The sequence below is a fragment of the Ictidomys tridecemlineatus genome, chromosome 12 (assembly GCF_052094955.1).
Source record: "Ictidomys tridecemlineatus isolate mIctTri1 chromosome 12, mIctTri1.hap1, whole genome shotgun sequence".
Taxonomy (NCBI): Eukaryota; Metazoa; Chordata; class Mammalia; order Rodentia; family Sciuridae; genus Ictidomys; species Ictidomys tridecemlineatus.
In genome coordinates, this window is record NC_135488.1 from 10,322,516 (window position 1) to 10,344,103 (window position 21,588).

Sequence of the window (21,588 nt, forward strand, 5' to 3'; positions counted from 1 at the left end):
TCTGGAAAAAAAATAAACAGAAATCATTGAAATGAAGGAAATAATAAACCACATTAAAAACTCAATAGGAAGCATCTCCAACAGAATAGATAACTTAGAACACTGAACTTCAGACAATGAAGACAAAGTATACAATCTTGAAAATAAAGTTGACCACAGTGAAGATGGTAAGAAACCATGAACACAACATTCAAGAATTATGGGATAATATGAAAAGACCAGACAGAGCTGCCCCACGTGCCTGCAGGATAGGCAGACCTGTGACCCACCAGCAGAACAGGTCCAGCGGCCTGCTGAGGGGCAGGCCTGCTCCCTCCCCCAGTGCCTGCAAGGTAGGTGGGACTGTGATCACTGGTATATCAGGCCCAGCGGCCTGCTGAGGGGCAGAACCGCCCCCTCCCCCAGCACCTGCAAGGTAAGCGGACCTGCGACCCATCGGCAGGTCAGGCCCAGCAACCTGCAGAGTGACAGAGCTGCCCCACGTGCCGCAGGATAGGTGGATCTGCGACCAACCGGCAGAGCAGACCTAGTGGCCCGCCAGCGTGGTAGACAGATCACCCCAATTGGAGGAGGATCACAGCTACTACCTGCTCTGCAAGGGAGATTTTTCAACTATACAAGAGCAATATAAATAAATAGAGGGATAATTTCAAAAACAAACAGTTTTACCAAGCAGAAAGAAATGCGAGCAGTATGAAAAGACAAGGAACGAAAGGACCACAAGCAATGCAGGTCAACTCAACTCTAGAAGAAATAATAGCTACAACAGATGGAATGTCAGATAAAGAATTCAAGATTTACATGCTTCAGATGATCTGGAGTCTCAAGGAAGACATGAGATAGAAATCAGACAATGAAAGATCACTTTGACAATGAATTACATAAACAAATCCAAGAAGCAAAATATCAATTACACAGGGAGATAGAGGTAATAAAAAACAAACAAATAGAAATCCTAGAAATGCAGGAAACAATAAACCAACTTAAAAACTCAATTGAGAATACTACCAGCAAAGTAGAACACTTAGAAGATAGAACATCAGACAATGAAGACAAAGTATTTCAACTTGAAAAGAACATAGACAGCCCAGCAAGACTGTTAAGAAACCATGAGCAGAACATCCAAGAAATATGGGATAACATAAAAAGACCAAACTTAAGAGTCATTGGGATACAGGAAGACATAGAGGTCCAAACCAAAAAAATAAACAATCTATTCAATGAAATAATACGAGAAAACTTCCCAGACTTGAAGAATGAGACAGAATCCCAAATCCTAGAAGCCTACAGGACGCCGAATGTGCAAAACCATAAGAGATCCACACCTAGACACATTATAATGAAGATGCCCAACATACAGAATAAGGAGAGAATTTTAAAAGCTACAAGAGAAAGGAAGCAAATTACATTTAGGGATAAACCAATCAGGATAACAGCTGATCTTTCAACACAGACTCTGAAAGCTAGAAGATCCTGGAATAACATATTTCAAACACTGAAAGAAAATGGGTTCCAACCAAGAATTGTGTATCCGGCGAAATTAAGTTTCAGGATGGAAGATGAAATTAAAACCTTCCACGATAAACAAAAGTTAATAGAATTTGCAGCTAGAAACCATCTCTTCAAAAAATCCTTGGCAAAACTTTACAGGAAGAGGAAATGGAAAACAACAATGAAAACCAACAGTGGGGTGTAGGACAGTAAAGGGGGAAAAATAATCAAAGAGGAAAACAAATCAGGTTTAGTAGCATTAATAAACAAATATGGCTGGAAGAACAAACCATATCTCAATAATAACCCTAAATGTTAATGGCTTAAACTCACCAATTAAGAGACACAGGCTAGTTGAATGGATCACAAAACAAGACCCAACAATATGCTGCCTACAGGAGACGCATTTGATAGGAAAAGATATACATAGACTTAAGGTGAAAGGTTGGGAAAAATCATATCACTCATATGGACTGCGGAAACAATCAGGAGTGTCCATACTCATATTAAATAAAATATATTTCAAGCCAAAGTTAATCAAAAGGGATAAAGAGGGACACTACATACTACTCAAGGGAACCATACACCAACAAGACATAACAATCATAAATATATATGCCCCAAACAACGGTGCTGCTATGTTCATCAAGCAAACTCTTCTCAAGTTCAAGAGTCTAAAAGACCACCATACAATAATCATGGGAGACTTCAACACACCTCTCTCACCACTGGACAGATCTTCCAAACAAAAGTTGAATAAGGAAACTATAGAACTCAAAAACACAATTAACAACCTAGACTTAATTGACATATATAGAATATACCACCCAACATCAAGCAGTTACACTTTTTTTCTCAGCAGCACATGGATACTTCTCAAAAATAGATCATATATTATGTCACAGGGCAACTCTTAGACAATATAAAGGAGTAGAGATAATACCATGCATTTTATCTGATCATAATAGAATAAAACTGAAAATCAATGATAACAGAAGGAAGGAAAAATCATGCATCACTTGGAGAATGAACAATAGGTTACTGAATGATCAATGGGTTTGAGAAGACATCAAGGAGGAAATTAAAAAATTCTTAGAGTTAAATGAAAACACAGACACAACATATCGGAATTTATGGGACATATTGAAAGCAGTTCTAAGAGGAAAATTCATTGCTTGGAGTTCATTCCTTAAAAAAAGAAAAAAACAACAAATAAATGATCTCATACTTCATCTCAAAATCCTAGAAAAAGAAGAGCAAAACAACAGCAAAAGAAGTAGAAGGCAAAAAATAATTAAAATCAGAGCTGAAATTAATGAAATCGAAACAAAAGAAACAATTGAAAACATGGACAAAACTAAAGGTTGGTTCTTTGAAAAAATAAATAAAATTGACAGACCCTTAGTCATGCTAGCGAAGAGAAGAAGAGAGAGAACTCAAATTACTAGCATACGGGATGAAAAAGGCAATATCACAACAGACACTTCAGAAATACAGAAGATAATCAGAAATTATTTTGAATCCTTATAAATAGATAGAAGGCAAATAGAAGATAGTGAAGGCATCAATAAATTTCTTAAGATAGTGAAGGCATCAATAAATTTCTTAAGTCATATAATCTGCCCAGATTGAGTCAGGAGGATATAGACAACCTAAACAGACCAATATCAATTGAGGAAATAGAAAAAACCATCAAAACATTACCATCTAAGAAAAGCCCAGGACCGGATGGGTATACAGCAGAGTTTTACAAAACCTTTAAAGAGGAACTAATACCAATACTTTTCAAGCTATTTCAGGAAATAGAAAAAGAAGGAGAACTTCCAAATTCATTCTATGAGGCCAACATCACCCTGATTCCAAAACCAGACAAAGACACTTTAAAGAAAGAAAACTACAGACCAATATCTCTAATGAACCTAGATGCAAAAATCCTCAATAAAATTCTGGTGAATCAGATACAAAAACATCAAAAAAATTGTGCACCATGATCAAGTAGGATTCACCCCTGGAATGCAAGGCTGGTTCAATATACGAAAATCAATAAATGTTATTCATGACATCAATAGACTTAAAAATAAGAACCATATGATCATCTAGATAGATGAGGAAAAAGCATTCTACAAAGTACAGCATCCCTTTATGTTCAAAACTATCGAAAAACTAGGAATAACAGGAGCATACCTCAACATTGTAAAAGCAATCTATGCTAACCCTCAGGCTAGCATCATTCTGAATGGAGAAAAATTGAAGGCATTCCCTCTAAAATCTGGAACAAGACAGGGATGCCCTCTCTCACCACTTCTGTTCAACATAGTTCTCGAAACACTGGCCAGAGCAATTAGAGAGACGAAAGAAACTAAAGGCATAAAAATAGGAAAAGAAGAACTTAAATTATCACTATTTGCAGAAGACATGATTCTATACCTAGCAGACCCAAAAGGGTCTACAAAGAAACTATTAGAGCTAATAAATGAATTCAGCAAAGTGGCAGGATATAAAATCAACACGCATAAATCAAAGGCATTTCTGTATATCAGCGACAAATCCTCTGAAATGGAAATGAGGACAACCACTCCGTTCACAATATCCTCAAAAATAATAAAATACTTGGGAATCAACCTAACAAAAGATGTGAAAGACTTATACAATGAAAACTACAGAACCCTCAAGAGAGAAATAGAAGATCTTAGAAGATGGAAAAATATACCCTTTCATGGATAGGCAGAACTAACATCATCAAAATGGTGATATTACCAAAAGTTCTCTATAGGTTTAATGCAATGCCAATCAAAATCCCAATGGAATTTTTTGTAGAAATAGAGAAAGCAATCATGAAATTCATATGGAAGAATAAAAGACCCAGAATAGCAAAAACAATGCTAAGCAGGAAGTGTGAATCAGGTAATATACCAATACCAGATTTCAAACTATACTATAGAGCAATAGTAACAAAAACAGCATGGTACTGGTACCAAAACAGGTGGGTGGACAAATGGAACAGAATAGAGGACACAGAAACCAACCCACAAAATTACAACTTTCTTATATTTGATTAAGGGGCTAAAAGCATGCAATGGAGGAAGGATAGCATCTTCAACAAATGGTGCTGGGAAAACTGGAAATCTATATGCAACAAAATGAAACTGAATCCCTTTCTCTCGCCATGCACAAAAGTTAACTCAAAATGGATCAAGGAGCTTGATATCAAATCAGAGACATGGCATCTGATAGAAGAGAAAGTTGGCTACGACCTACATGCTGTAGGGTCGGGCTCCAAATTCCTCAATAAGACACCCATAGCACAAGAGTTAACATCTAGAATCAACAAATGGGACTTACTCAAACTAAAAAGTTTTTTCTCAGCAAAAGAAACAATAAGAGAGGTAAATAGGGAGCCTACATCATGGGAACAAATCTTTACTCCTCACACTTCAGATAGAGCCCTAATATCCAGAGTATATAAAGAACTCAAAAAATTAGACAATAAGATAACAAATAACCCAATCAACAAATGGGCCAAGGACCTGAACAGACACTTCTCAGAGGAGTACATACAATTAATCAACAAGTACATGGAAAAATGCTCACCATCTCTAGCAGTCAGAGAAATGCAAATCAAAACCACCCTAAGATACCATCTCACTCCCGTAAGATTGGCAGCCATTATGAAGTCTAACAACAACAAGTGCTGGCGAGGTGTGGGAAAAAGTGTACACTTGTACATTGTTGGTGGGATTGCAAATTGGTGCAGCCAATTTGGAAAGCAGTATGGAGATTTCTTGGAAAGCTGGGAATGGAACCACCATTTGACCCAGCTATTTCTCTTCTCGGTCTATTCCCTAAAGACCTAAAAAGAGGATGCTACAGGGAAACTGCTACATCAATGTTCATAGCAGCACAGTTCACAATAGCAAGACTGTGGAACCAACCTAGATTCCCTTCAATAGACGAATGGATAAAAAAAATGTGGCATCTATACACAATGGAGTATTACTCTGCATTAAAAAATGACAAAATCATAGAATTTGGAGGGAAATGGATGGCATTAGAGCAGATTATGCTAAGTGAAGCTAGCCAAGCCCTAAAAAACAAATGCCAAATGTCTTCTTTGATATAAGGAGAGTAACTAAGAACACACTAGGGAAAAAGAGCACGAGAAGAAGACCAACATTAAACAAAGATGAGAGGTGGGAGGGAAAGGGAGTGAGAAGGGAAATCACATAAAAATGGAAGGTGATCCTCAGGGTTATACAAAATTACATATAAAAGGAAAGGAGGGGTAAGACAAGATAATACAAGTGGAAGAAATGATTTACAGTAGAGAGGGTAGAGAGAGAAGATGGGAGGGGAGGGGAGGGGGGATAGTAGAAGATAGGAAAGGTAGCAGAATACAACAATTACTAATAGGGCATTATGTAAAATTGTGGATGTGTAACTGACGTGATTCTGCAATCTGCATTTGGGGTAAAATTGGGATTTCCTAACCCACTTCAATCTAATGTATGAAATATGATATGTCAAAAGCCTTGTAATGTTTTGAACAACCAATAAAAAAAAGAAAAAAAAGAATAAAATCCTGCTTTACATAGAGGGTAGTAGATTGACTTAAAGCACGTTAATAAAAGTCCTGCTGCAATCAAATACTCCTATTTTCCTTCCAAGAATCCAGATAAATATGAACAAATATTTCATTTGTATTTCCATAAGAAATACCTTCTATCCTCAAGATGAAATTGGAATCTCAGCAGACACATTTCTGCTTTGCCTTTACATTGTCACTGTCTTTGTGGTACCCAAACCCAGGATTACTGACCTCCCAATCACCCACATGACTGTAACACACATCCTCATGCTCCTTACACATGGGACTTTTGGTATCTACAGATTTTGGAGAAGTGTAGGATAGTTCATGTCAGTTCCAATGTCTTCCTGGCCTAGGTCATGAGGGGACTCTCCATCTGTACCACCCACATGCTGGGTGTGCTTTAGGCCATCACCATCTGTGGCTCCTAGTTGCCCTGCTTCAAATTGAAAACCACAAATGCCCTCCAGTGGCTAATTGTTTTCTTATTAATCCTCACCATCTCCACCTATACCAATCCAGTTTTTTTAATACTGTGGCCAGACCAAATAAAATGCAGCCTTGTCTTCTATTTCTCACTGACCACTGTTCCTTTCAGCTCATAAACTACAAACACGGGTTGCTCTTTTTTTTTTTTTTTTGCACTGATGGCATTCAGTGATCTCTAGTTTTGAGGCTGTATGGTTCTTTCAAGAAGATACATAACAATAATCTTTCATAGATGTAAACAACAATCATGTTTTTTCAAAGCTTCAGATTTACTCCATAAATTTCCCCCCCCAAAAAAAGCAATTCATGCCCTTCTGCTGCCCATTATGTGTTTTGACATCCAGTATTGTTTGAACTCCATCATCTTACTGTTAATAAGCACAGTGTGAGCAACTTATCTCATCTTGAGATGTCCTCAAAGGCTTGGTATCAATGGTGATGGCATGCTCAGTCCTTTTGTGCTGATTTATGCTGACACTCAAATAATAAATCTATGCAAATTAAATGGAGAAAAAAGTCTGCTTCTGACAAAACTGATCAAAAGCAACTTTGTCATTCTTATAAAATATTATATATTTCAGAAAATTTTACCTCTTATAAAAATCAATAAAATAGAATTAAAATTTTCTATTACAACAATGTTATCTAAATAGATAACAAATAGTATGTGAAAATTTTTTTCTGTATATGGATTAGTTTTTTCAACATTTGCATTAATTTTCACTGTATCTTACACCATTTGTGTATCATAAAGTTTTATGAACTTTTTATGTAAATTTTTATGTACTTTGTATCTTAGACACTCATATTTGGTCTATGTTATTTGTCTTCCTGCTTTAAATTTTCTGATATTTCTTTCAGTGGAATTCTATTAGAGGAATATTGATGCTTTTCTCTTTTTGTCTATTAATATGCAAATGCTCATATCAAAGCTACTCAGGAGTCTGCAGTAGTATTGCAAGTTTGTGGAAACCTTGGGTAACTTAGTAAGATTCTGTGAACACAACAGGTAGAAGATGGATCTTGTTGGTGGACCACCTTAGAGGTTCACTTCCCTATACAAAACTACTACAACAACTAACTGAACAACAGAAATACAATAAATACCATGAAAGAGTACTTCATGAACAAGAGAATGCCGGCACTATTTTAAAAATAGAAGTGTTGGTCACCATGTGAACCAATTAGAAGCCACACACTTCGGTTCAGAATATAAAAAATAGTATATAGGTATAAAAAAGAATTTGATGATTACTAAAATTTTAAACAGAATTATCACATGACCTACCAATTTTATTTCTAGCTATATTTTCAAATGAACTGAAAACAGATATTCAAACACTTGAACACGAATACAAATGACATCACCATTTCCATTAGAAGATATATGAAAATCTAAATTTTCATTAAGAATGGAAAACAAATGTGTCTATGTATTTATATGTATTCTTGTCTGAATAAGCACATGTACATATATATGTTCATATTCATATATCTATATCTCTTTATAGCTTCCATATATGTTTGAATATTATTCTGCAATAAAAATGAAATTCTGTTACAAGTCACCATGTTGACAAATCTCAAAAATATTAAGAAAAGTAGACAAAATCAGACATGAAATTTCACCTGTGCTATAACTACATTTATATTAAATATTCAATATTTGTAAATCATAGAGTTTGAAAGGAGAGAGTTTGTTGCCAGGGGCTTGGAAGGCATTTAAGGGAGTGTTGATTAACTGATTATATAATTTATTTTCAGTAATTGAAATGTTTAAATCAAAATAATTGTTGTAATTATAACCACAAAAGTATAAATGTCACTACTTATTTTTTTAGCTCTTTTATGAAAATTGAACCTCAATAACACCAATAAGGAAAAAAAAATCTTTAAAACACTGAAGTCTATACAGTCATAGCTAGAGGTGACAGAAATGAACTATGAAACTGGTCATAACTTTCTTATTCTTGTATTGGAGCACATGACCACAGTAACTACATTATGTAGAACCACAAAAATAGAATCCTAGATACAATGAGTTATATTCTATGTATGTATAATATGCCAAAATATATTCTATCATCATGCATATCTAAAAAGAACAAATAAAAAAAAACTATAGATTTATAGTCACCCACATGTACTCTGCATCACCAAACTAAAGCATGGATGGTAACACTGGATACTAGAAATCAAGAGCCTTCTCTGTGTCAGGCAGTATTCTTGATTCATTATTCACTTTGTCCTTATATTTCAAGTATCATGAGTCCTGATTGGAAGACTTCTGATCTTACAGATGAGTAAACTAAGTTTGAGGGATGACTGATTTTTCCAAGATCACTGTCTATGCAGACTAAGGTTCTGACAATTAATTTGTGTGGTGTCCAATTTACTGTATCATGTATCACAATACAAAGTCAGGATTTTATGTTTGTTTTGTTTTGTTCTGTTTTTTGTTTTTGTTTTATTTTGTACCCCCCCCCTTGGAGGAGGAAACAAGAGGTAGAAATACAACAGGGCACCAAGAACCATCTGCATAAACTATCAATGTTAAAAACTTAATTGTGATCATTGTTACACTGGTAAATAGGTATCTGCAAACATGACAATGTATGAATTATATGTGTATAGTTTATTGTATTTCAGTATTACCCTAATACAATTGTTTTAAATTTGAATGAAAGAAATAAATATATTCCTCAGAAAAAAAAATATATTTGGAAAGCATAGGGAAAGATGCTGAATATTATATGTCATTAAGAAATTACAGAGCAGCCACCACCATGAAGGTCAAGCTGTGCAGTTTTAGTGGGTACAAGATATACCCCATATACAGGAGTCACTATGCAAGGACTGACGGAAAGGTTTTCCAATTTCTTAATGCAAAATATGAGTTGGCTTTCTTATCCAAGAGGAATCCTCAGCAGCTAAACTGTACTGTCCTCTACAGAAGAAAGCACAAAAAAAGCCAGTCAGAAGAAATTAAAAAGAAGAGAACCCAACCTGAAGCCAAATTTCAGAGGGCCATCACTGGTGCATTCCTTATGAATATCATGGCCAAGAGGAATCAGAAACCAGAAGTTTAAAAGGCTCAATGAAAGCAAGCTCTTAGGCTGCCAGGCAAGCAAAACAAACAAACAAACAAAAAGGCTAAGCAGGCATTTAAAAAGATGGCAATGGCTGCTGCTAAGACTCCCACAAAGGCAACACCTCAGAAAAAGACTGTGAAACCTGAGACGTTTTCTGCTCCCCAAGTTGGTGGAAAATGGTAAATTGGCAGATGAGATTTTAAAATAAAGATGTAACCCTTTTAATTGAAAAAATGTTAAAATAAGGCAATAAAGATGTATTATTTAATGCTAGCTTTGCTTTGATGTGTTTAGGACACACTACAGCAACTGAAAGTAGTGGAATCTTGCATAGATTTAATCCAAGTTTACTATTCAAATGCTCTTTTCCTGTCATTTATCTATCCATGACGGGCACATTTGTTTTTTTATTGGGTTTGACTTATACATTGGGACCCCCCTTCTCCCACCATTTGCTATTATCTGATTTGATGGTGCCAAAAATTGATAGCTGTATTAATCTCTTACTCTCAGAAAATAGCATCCCCCTTTGTATTTTGGCTATATATTCTGTCTCTGAAACCAGGGACACTGAATAAGAGTATATTTTACCTATTCCCAGTCCTAGTTTGTTGAGCTAGGACTTTTGAAAGAGCTGTGCCAAATAAAATAAAACTGCTCAGTAGCCTTATGATCAATAAATGTGTAATGAGATAAAAAAATTATAATTTGTGAACAGGTTTGTACTCTATAGATGTCTTTATTATCTGCCCAACTGTGCTGAGTTTCAAGGATACAACAATGCATAAGCCATGTCTTAAACAAGCTTTCTCAAGGTAAAATTACGGTGCATGTCAACATTTTCTTCATCCCCAATTATCCAAGTTAATGGATTACTAATTTTCTTTCTTGTGCATGTAAAATTCAGGCATTATTCTAATTGTTGGGTATAATAAATAGGCTTGGGGAGAAAAAAAAGAAATTACAAATTAAACAGAATTATAAAAATTTATAAAATTTTATACCTGACAATATCAAAAGCTGTCAAAGATAGGGAACAAGAAGAACTCTCATACATTGCTGTTGAGATAGCAAAATTGGACAGCAACTCTGGAAGACAGTTTGGTAGCTTCTTAAAAATCACAATATACACTTAATATGGCCCGCTAATTGTATTTCTCAGTGTTAATTCGATGGAATTGAAAGCTATGTCCACATACAAGTGTCCACAAAACCAAGATACAAAGGTCCACAACTTCTTCACTCATGATTGCCAAGAAAAGAAAGCAGCTAAGAGAGATTTCAGTAGCCATTTACCTCTTATTAATGTAAACACTTTGATACATCCAAACACTGGAGGGTCACTCAAAAAATTTCATAAAATGAATTTACTATCAAACATGAATACACATGGAGGCATCATTAATACATATTGCCAGAAAGAATATATTGTCTAAAATGCCATATTCGTGTCATTCCAAATTTATGACATTCTGGAAAACTCAAACATTAAAAATGGTAAACATTGCCAAGAAATCAGCCAGAGTAGATGTTAAAGAGGTGAAGAACAGGAACTTTTGGCATGGTGAAGCAACTCTGAAAGATGCCATTATGATGAAAATTAACATTATTCTTTCTCAATGCTTTAAAAATTGTAAAATTTATTAATATATAACTAAATTATTGCCATTAATAATTATTTTGTACCATCACTATTGGCAAAATATTTTGATTTTGTACTTACATCAAATGTTTGTCAGTAATATACAAAAAAATATTAGTAGAAACTCTGAATAGGGAAGGCATATGGGAACATGGTCCTATATGATTCATTTTTCTGTAAATCTACAACTCTCCTTAAAATAAAGTCTGTTCGGGGCTGGGGATGTGGCTCAAGCGGTAGCGCGCTCGCCTGGCATGCGTGCGACCCGGGTTCGATCCTCAGCACCACATACCAACAAAGATGTTGTGTCCACCGAGAACTAAAAAAATAAATATTAAAAATTCTCTCTCTCTCTCTCTCTCTCTCTCTCTCTCTCTCTCTCTCTCTCTCTCTCCCCTCTCACTCTCTCTTTAAAAAAAAAAATAAAAAAATAAAGTCTGTTCATTAAAACAATCAAAGAAGGCTTGGTGATATTTCTAGCCTCAAAAATATCTGGCCCTAGAACTGGCCCTCAACAATAATATTTGTACTGATAATTAATAATTTCCAACAACCCTTTCTTTCTTTCTTTCTTTCTTTCTTTTTTTGACATTTTTCTGCAAAGTTTTGCTGATATTTTCCAACAAGAAATTCAAGAAAATCTATTTTTTTCTGTTTTAATTATCTTCTTAGAGAACAGTGAACATAAGCCCTTAGTGAATAAACTAGTACCTTACATTAAAAAGATGCTTATACATCAATAAAAATAATTATTTATCACTCTGCTCCACAGATAGTAAATCATAAAATACTAATAAAAAGATGTTCTAAACTTATTTTACTAAACTCATATTCATGAGAAAATTATCTGATATATTTTTTAAGTCCACCTCACTTCCAATACGCTACCTATAAAATGAGATTACTTTCTTTTTCTTACCCAATATACTTCTGGTTGAAATAAATGAAGATAGTCCAAGTAAAGGGGTTTGATGATACACATTAAGGGGCAGATAAATTGTGGGTGATATTACTGAGAAACACAGTCCTATTGATCAGATAAATAATAGGCATTTGGTGATACTGGGAGCTCCATAATCTTTTTTCATTTTTTAAAATAATACTTAACACTTCCCATGTTGATCTTCCAATTCTGAGCTATGGTAGTTACTAACACTAACCTACCAGAAACAGATAACATGGTCTGTGAGTCATATCTTTCCAGATCAAGTTCCATTATGCTCACAACAATATTTAGTAGAGTTGGATATGATCAGGGCCAGTCAGGACCTTCCCTTACATTTCTCAGACAAGGTTAACAGAGAAGAGGTTCTCATTTTGGTTTCTAGAATGGGAAATAGAAAATCCTGCATGACTGGCATCAGTATTTTTTTCCACAGTTTTTAAACTACATGCTCATGGACAAGCTGGACTGTACAGTAGCTGAAGAAATTATCTTCAAGCACAGATTGGTTCATAATGACAATGTATATCTGCTAAATATTCAATATGATAAGGGTGAGAGAATGAGAAGATAGACTACAATGGAAAGGGGAAATTGAAAGAAAAACTGGCTGCATCAGGAAGAAGGTGCTTTAACCTATCTCCATTCCCAAATGAGAAAAACCATTAGTTAAATTTCTTCCTTCCTTTCTCTCTTGTCTACTTTCTTCCTTCCTCATTTCATTGGTTATTTTCTTATTTTTTCTCATTTTCCATCCCTTCCTTCATTTCTTTCTAAGAGAAGATGTCTCAGTTCATTCTTCATATTTACTTCTCAGAAACAAGTCATTTGGAAAATAAAGCTCTATGAGAAGCATATCCATTTATATAGGGTATCATTACTCTAAACTGTTTTCAATTGAAAGACCTGAAAATATATTGTAAGAGTATACGCACTCACATGAAACATTAGTTTGGGATTTATAAAAATTTATATTCTTATACACCAAGCCATATATATCTGGGGTATAGTGAGAGGCCTTACATTGTTTTGCTAGGAACACAAAAAAAAAAAAAAAAAAGAAAAAGAAAAAAAAAAGAAAAAGAAACATGGCAACAGAAATAAAAACCAAATTATTTTCTATCACATTACTGACTTTTCTGTAATAAAAGCAGTTTATGATAATTTAAAATTATTTTGTCTTTTCTTGAAAAATATTTAAAATTTCAAATGAATTTTTACTTATTTTTTACCCAAATACCAAAGAATGATTTTGTTCACTGAAAACTTTAAAGAAATATGTTTTTCAAAGACAATTTAAATTCATTTCATGAATGACAGCAGACTTTGGGTGTTCAAGTAAAGTAAGCATTTTCTTTTCTTTTTTTTGATGGATATTTATTTATTCATTTATTTATATGTGGTGCTGAGAATAAAACCCAGTATCTCACACATGCTAGGCAAGTGCTCTACCACTGAGTCCCAACTTCATCCTCTACATATATACTTTTTGCTTGTATTATTGTACATAATAGTTGGGTTTGTTTTTACATAATCATAAATGCATGGGATATAATTTACTCCATTTCAGGCTCCAGTTCCTCCTCTTCTCTCCCTTCTCCTTCTCCCTAGTCTCCTTCCTCTACTCTTAAAGTAAGCATTTTGTATAGAAGGTTTTTTTTGGTAATTTTAAAGAGAAAGGTAATTGGATCATCAGAGTACAACTTTGCCCCAAATATCTCAATCCATACATTGATATCAGGATGGCCAAAGCTTGGGAAAAAAAGAAAAATTTTCTTGAAGAAAACTCAAAGTCCTGGGTACCTACTTTGTACCCATGAGTCTTTCAGGCACTGAGTGACTATTCTAGATGAGGCACCAGAGTTAAGGAATACTGCAGCATTATTCAAAGTGTAGCCATTTATCTGAGAAGACTTTCTGTTATTACTGAATTTATTCATGGGAAATTGTCATTTTCCTTTCTCAGTCATAGATGTCTGAAGAACAGTTTAACAAGTTCAACTTGAAAGTTTCTTCTACCACAGCCTGGTTTATTAGTTTCCCTTGAAATGAAGAATTTTTATTGAATTTATTAAAAATATGTGTGTAAACTATTGCCTTCTATTCTGTCCTCAGCAGCAAGAGAACTGATGGTCTATTTGCTTAACTTCATTGCTTTCTACAAAACATCTCTAGGCTTCACATTTGAATTTCCAGCTAAATTCAGCATGATGTTTATGATAGTGCTTCCCTTATTTTCCTATTTCTTAACACTGTGATTTTCTTATATTCTCCTACTTTACAAACACGTAAATATTTTACTATAGTAATTATCCAAATGTGTGTGCGTGCACGAAAATTTTTGATTCCACTTCTCATGGAACTTAGCTTTTAATTCAGAAGCATTTCATGATATACATCCTGCTCCCATGGGACTCTGTCACTTTCCTTGAGTGATCCTCATGTGTTTTATTTATTTCAAAGCTTTTTACCTTTATTTCAGGAGCATTATGTCAAGAGTATGAATAACATTAAATTCCATTGGAAATAAATTTGATAATATTGGAGAGTTAGATTATTAAAATATTTTACCCCATCATTTTATACTTCCTTGTAGATACTCTGATAGAAATTATAGCTACTTTAAGTGTTCTTTGGATCAAAAATTTAAGATCTGGTCTAAAAACCTTGAGTAAAATACCCAAATTGGAGTCATGGCTGTGTTATTTAATGCAGTTTTACTAAGTGACCACAAAACTCTGGAGACACACACACACACACATTTTAAAGAAAAGAGTCTTGGAGGTGTCAGTCCTCTCCTGGTGAAAACAAAAAATGTTTAAAAATATATTGTTTTTTGACAACTAACATTTGTCAAAGCAAGCTAATGTTAGGGTAGTCATTTCTCCTCTAAAGCCTGAAGTCTTGAGTGTACTACATTGATTCTCCCAAGCCAGGTTTATCACAAGCCTAACAACTAAGATAAACCCAGTATCAGAGGAATTATCAGCCCAGTTCTACAAGAAGTTGAAAGAAGAATGAACACCAATTGTTCTAAAATTATTTTATGAAAAATAAAATAGCAAAACCTTCTAACCTCCTTCTATGAAACTATTATTAACCTGATGCAAAAACCAGATAAAGACAAATCAAGGAAAAAATATTTCAGACCAGTATTCCTGATGAACAAAGATGTAATAATTCTCATTAAAATTATGGCAAGCAACATACAAAATTATATTAAAAAGATATTACAACACGATTAGTAGGGTTTGTCCTGGTGATGCAGGGTTGGTTCAACACATGAAAATAAATAAACATTTTTCAAGTAAATAGATGTAAAGGCAAGAATCAGAAAATTATCTCAATAATTGCAGGAAAAGCATTTGACTGAATACATGGTCAAAACACTAGAAAACTATGTATAATAGAGATATATCTATAAAAGCTGTCTATCCTAAACACAAGGGAAACTTATTCTGAAAACAGAAAACTGGGAGAACAAAGGATTACAAACAGGAATGTGGACCCACAGCAAAACAAAAACAAAAACAAAAGAACAAAAGGGCAGGGGGCAGGAGTGTCAGAAGGACAGAAGGGGGTAGCCAGAGCAAGGAAAAGGCATAGTATTTTTTCTTCTTCTTCACATTTCTTTCAAAAACAAACACAACACACATGCACACACAACTGTTTCTTCCCTATTAGAAACATAAATAAATAAAATAAAAGTCAGGCTGGAGGCTGCTCCCCAAGAGCCCGCTTACACAGGAGCAGCCAGGGCGCTCAGGTTTGTGCAACACAGGGAAGCATGGGCAACAGAGGTAGCTGGAGAAGGAACAGAGGCAGCATTAAGGGGGCGTCATTTGCTCAACCCGTAAGGAGCAGGGGGTCCAGCTTGTCAAAGTCCAGAGTGCCCTCTTCAAGTTCTGGGAACCCCAGGGGATATCCCTGGGGACCATGCTCTCTCCGTGTCCTGTGTCTTGGGCATCCTCAGGGAGGGGGTCGGCAGGGCCACATCCTCTTCAAGTACTGGGAGCCCAAGCCTCCCGCCACTAACCCGCCCCTCAAGGAGGGGGTCACACACACATCAAATAGAGCAGTAATCTCCAAGATATATGAAGAGCTAAACAATCTTGATGCCAAAAAAGAGACATAACCCATCAATAAATGGACTAAGGAACTGAACAGACACTTCATACATGAAGAAATACAATTGATCAAAAAACATATAAAAAAGACCATCATTTTTAGCAATTAGAGAAATCCAAATCAAATCTATTTCAATACTTCATTTCACTAGAATGTAGTCATAATGACAATTATCAAGAATACAAGCAATAATAGTGTTCATGAGGATATAGGAGAAAAAGTACACACATACATTGCTGGTGGTCACACCAATGTAAAGTAGGTCATTTCACAATGTCTAAACTAGTGAACCAACCTAGCTCCCTTTAACAGAAGAATACATAAATAAAATGTGATATATATATATATATATATATATATATATATATATATATACACACACATACACATATACATACACACACACACACAAATACACACACATATGTGTGTGGGGGGGTTGTGTGTGTATGGAATATTACTCAACCCTAAAAAGAATGAAATTATGCCACTTGCCAGCAAATGAATGGAAATTGAGGATACCATGCTAAGCTAAAAAACCAACAAAAAAGTTCCAAGTGCTGAATATTTTATCTGGTGTGCAGATGCTAATTCACAATCAAAGGGACTAGGGAAGATTAAATGCACTTTGGATTAGAAAGAGAAAAGAGTAGGGAGAAAAAGAGGTATGAGGTTTTGAAGGATAATGAAATGGATCAGATATTATTACCCTGCATACTTATATAATTACAAGACTGGTGTAATTCTACATCATGTACAACAAGAAAAACGAGAAGTTATACTCCATTTATGCATGCTGTGCCAATGCATTATACTATTATGTATAGATAATTGTAACAAATGCCAAAAAGATAGAATCAAACAAATTGCAAACTATAAAAATTAAAACACTGTTGTACTGAAATAGAAGGCAACGTACAGACCAATGCACAGAAAAAAAAAAACAAGGATAAACCCAGAAATTCACTTCACAATCATCTTTAAGGAGGGGGTCAATAATACAGAATGGATAAAGGATAGTCTCTTTAACAAATGGTGCTGAGGACACTCTATGTCCACATGGGGAAGAAAGAAAACCAAGACTTTTCTTACACCATATCAAAACATCAAGTCAGAAAAAAAAAAATATATATATATATATATATATAACAGTGAGATGTGAGTCTGTAAAATTCCTGGAAGAAAATGCTTGGGTTTCATTTACTAATCTCTTCCCATCCTACTAAGGTGACAAATATGAACTTTACTCTGATTTGATCACTACACAGTGTTGCATGAATCAAAATATCATGCTATACCACATAAGCAAATGAAGTTGCTATTTTTCAATCTAAATTAAAAAAAAGACAGAAAGAAGAGCATAAGTTTGTGAGCAAAATATTAAAGAAAACACAGAAGAAACACTTTACAACATTGCTTTAGGAAATGGTGCTTTGGCTATGACAGTAAAATGACAGGGGACAGAACCATAAACAGACTAGTATAATTTTATTAAACCAAAAGCTTCTGCACAGCACACTAATTCATGGACATGGAAATATTTTAACTGTTAGAATGATAGAAATTACTTACACATCACCTGAGAAGAGTATAAAGTCTAAAACACACACACAAAAATCCCTATGAAAACCAGTACAGGAGCTGGGCACATTGGGACATACCTTGAATACCAGTGGTTTGAGAAGCTGAGGTGGCAAGATCACAAGTTAAGAATCAGCCTCATCAAGTTAGCCAGGCACTAAGCACGCAACTTAGTGAGACTGTGTCTCTAAATTAAAAATAAATAAATAAATAAAAACTCTGGGGATGTGGCTCAGTGGCTAAGTGTTGTGGATTCAATCCCTAGTGGCAAAAACAAAAGGAAACAGAGTAGTATGTTGTTTCCAAAGGAAGGTGGTTCAGGTAAAATGGGTGTTAATCTTCAATGGATATAAAAGTTTAATTGTATAAGATAAACAACTTCTAGATATTTGCAGAATACTTCTGTACTTACACTTTACAATACTATAATGTTCACTTATATATGTTTTCAGAGTACATATATCCTACTTAGTGTTCTTACTATTGTGCAAGAGAGGAATGAAGGAAGCAAGTGATGGAGGGAGGGAAGAATGTTGGAGAGAGAGGAGGAGGCAGAAGACAGAGAAAGGAGGCCTAGCCCCATGATGCTCTTCTACACAGTAAGGATTCCTTCTCAAAGTGTACCTGTCCTTTATTTAATATTGTGCTATTGCTATCATAATTTTTATTGATTATATCTTACTACTTACTTTTCATAAGTAAATTCAAAGAAGACAATGGACCACAGGTATGAACACAGCACACAAATGTAACCTGCAGGTATATCGCATTTGGCCACCTCATGCATACTGAGATTTTATTCCCATCAACATAGAAGTCCAGTGGGCCAATGAAATATGGGAGCTAAGAGAAACTTGGGTACAATGTGACCATGTCCTATCCACACGTAAGTAAAAAAAGGGAAAATGATAAAACCCAGGGAGACCACACATTAATGTCCAACCAGAATTAGACTTAAATATAGAAAGAAGACAGCTTTGTTACTCAAGGTACTTCACTGTATCAGCCCATCTCTCCAGCTGAGGATAAGGGAAAATAGGGTGATCCACAGTCACTTTTCTTCCAGTTATTTCAAACTCATTAACAAAACAGGTGGACAAACTTTCACAGTTATCAAGGTGTAGTAAAAACAATTGCACTGGTTCTGTGTAACATATTCACTTCTTTGGTATTAATGAATCCAACATGTATGTGCAAGCTCTACAATGTGACTTGTTAGTAAGTTTGCATTTAGAATTGATGTGGTATACTTAAAGATGAATGTTAGAAGTCTTACTAATAATTAAAAATGTTATAATAAAAAGGACAATTAAAAGACAGACAAACTGTACCATGATATATGAGTAGATCACAGAAGAAAGAAATAGATTTCTGTGGCATGATGTCAATGGCACAGGTCACCTGCTTTTAGACAGGGAGTCTAAGTTTTCATTTTGCATTGGACCTGAAAAATTACATGTTTCCCTAAAAATACCAGTAAAAAGGTATATTTCCCTGGAGAAAGTGCTGATTCTAGCATCTCATAAGATAAATTAAAAATGAGCCTTAACATATGAAGGAGGAAGAGAAGAAAGAGTAGGAGGAGAGTCTCCCAAGGTCTCCCATATGTGGATTTCTGAAAAGTGACATAAGAACTAAGGTAAAAGATCCTGAAATAGTGAAAGTTGGAAAAATATGAGCAATAAAACAAAAACCTTTTACAATAAATTATAAGTGAAAGCAGCAAATGAGTATATATTTACTGATAAAACATAATAGACTTCATTGATAAAAAGTGATGGAAACAGACAACTCTTTTATATAGAAGAGTTCAAAACAATGCAGAATAATAGCATGCCCTCCTACATGTGGAGCTTAGAATCTTTCTCATTTTATAGATGGTCAGTTTCAGTGACTTGATTGCAACAAATAATGAAGGAATAAGGAAAAAGTATTACATTCCCAAAGAATGAACCAGGCACAAATGACTTTTGACAATGGATGGACTGTAGCACTTTAAATATTTCAGTGACCATCAGGTAACCTCATCATGCTGTGACAACAAGGCATTACAAATCCATACTATTCCTTCCAAAATTATTATTACTTTTTAGCAAATAACATAATTTTATTTTCTCAAAGTTCTGGAGACTGTGATGCACAAGATGAAGATGCTAGCAGGTCCAGCTGTCTTGTGAAAACTTGAATACACATTCTTCTCATCAGTGCATGGAACAGTCTCCAAGACAAATCATAGGATAGGCCCCAAAATAAGTCTCAACACATGTTAAAATATCAAATTAATATCATGTAATTTTTCAGTAAAATGTAATAAAATTAGAAATTGATAACAAAAAATTATTTGGTTTATTTTTTATATATTTGTAGTTTCCAGTTTTTCACCTGCATTTGACTTCATTTTTTGCTTCCTGCAATTCTGTTGACAGTAAGTTGACATTATTAATATAAGACTTTGATTATTTGTGCCACAGTTGCCTTGAAAACATTGAAAATGGTTTAAAGATGAGCTATTTTTCTCCCACTGGCGAGAATTAACTCACCCAGTTCAAGGAAATAAAGATTTGACTTGGAATACAAACTGATATGTATAGCTTTACTTAAGATTAAATTTTATTTTATTTTTTATTAGTTGCTCAAGACAATACAATGATCTTGACATATCACACATTTGATTCAAAAAGGGTATTAATTCTCATTTTTCCATGTGTACAGATTGCAGGATCACATTGGTTATACATCCATGTGTATACATACAGAAATCCTAGTGTCAGTTGTATTCTTCTGCCCTCCCTATGCCCCTCCCTTTCCCTCCCCTCCCATCACATCTCTCTACCCATTCTACTAGGACACTTATCTCTCTCTCTTTTTTTTCTTTCCTTCCCCCTCAAACCGTCATATATGTCCATATATGTATTTTGTGAAACCATTCGGATCTCCCTCCATCTTCCATGCAATTGCCCTTCTCCCTCCCATTCCCTCCCACCTCTTTTCCTTCTTTTGTGGTAATCTTCTTTTCATGCTCTTCCTCCCTACTCTGTTTTGAGTCACCTCCCTTATATCAGAGAAGACATTCAGCATTTGTTTTTTAGGGATTGGCTAACTTCGCTTAGCACAATCTGCTCTAATGCCATGCATTTCCCTGAAAATGCAATGATTTTGTTATTTTTTAGTGCTGAGTAATATTCCATTGTGTATAAATGCCACTTTTTTTATCCATTCATCTGTTGAAGGGCATCTAGGTTGGTTCCACAATCTAGCTATTGTGAATTGTGCTGCTATGAACATTGATGTAGCTGTGTCTCTGTAGTATGTTCTTTTTAGGTCTGTTGGGTATAGTCAGAGAAGGGGAATAGCTGGGTCAAATGGTGGTTCCATTCCCAGCTTTCCAAGGAATCTCCACTTATTTAATTAGTTTTCTTTACAGGTGATTGACAGTGACCGTTTTCACAAGCAGGAAACAAACCATAAGAATACACTCTCCCTCAGTGTTGAGTGCCTACCTTTCAGTGATCAAATAGAATAATTAGTTTTAATTTGTTTTTAATTAACAAATATTTATTGCATATGTTAATGGAATTGAGCATAATAACTCCAAATGCATGGTACACAGTGATCATATCTAATTATCTATCTTCTA

General features: G+C 34.8%; 1 pseudogene; it reads left to right on the forward strand.

The window, feature by feature from the left end:
- The first annotated feature begins 9,302 nt into the window (after nucleotides 1-9,302).
- Nucleotides 9,303-9,841, forward strand: LOC144369533 (large ribosomal subunit protein eL24 pseudogene; annotated as a pseudogene).
- The last annotated feature ends 11,747 nt before the right edge of the window (nucleotides 9,842-21,588 follow it).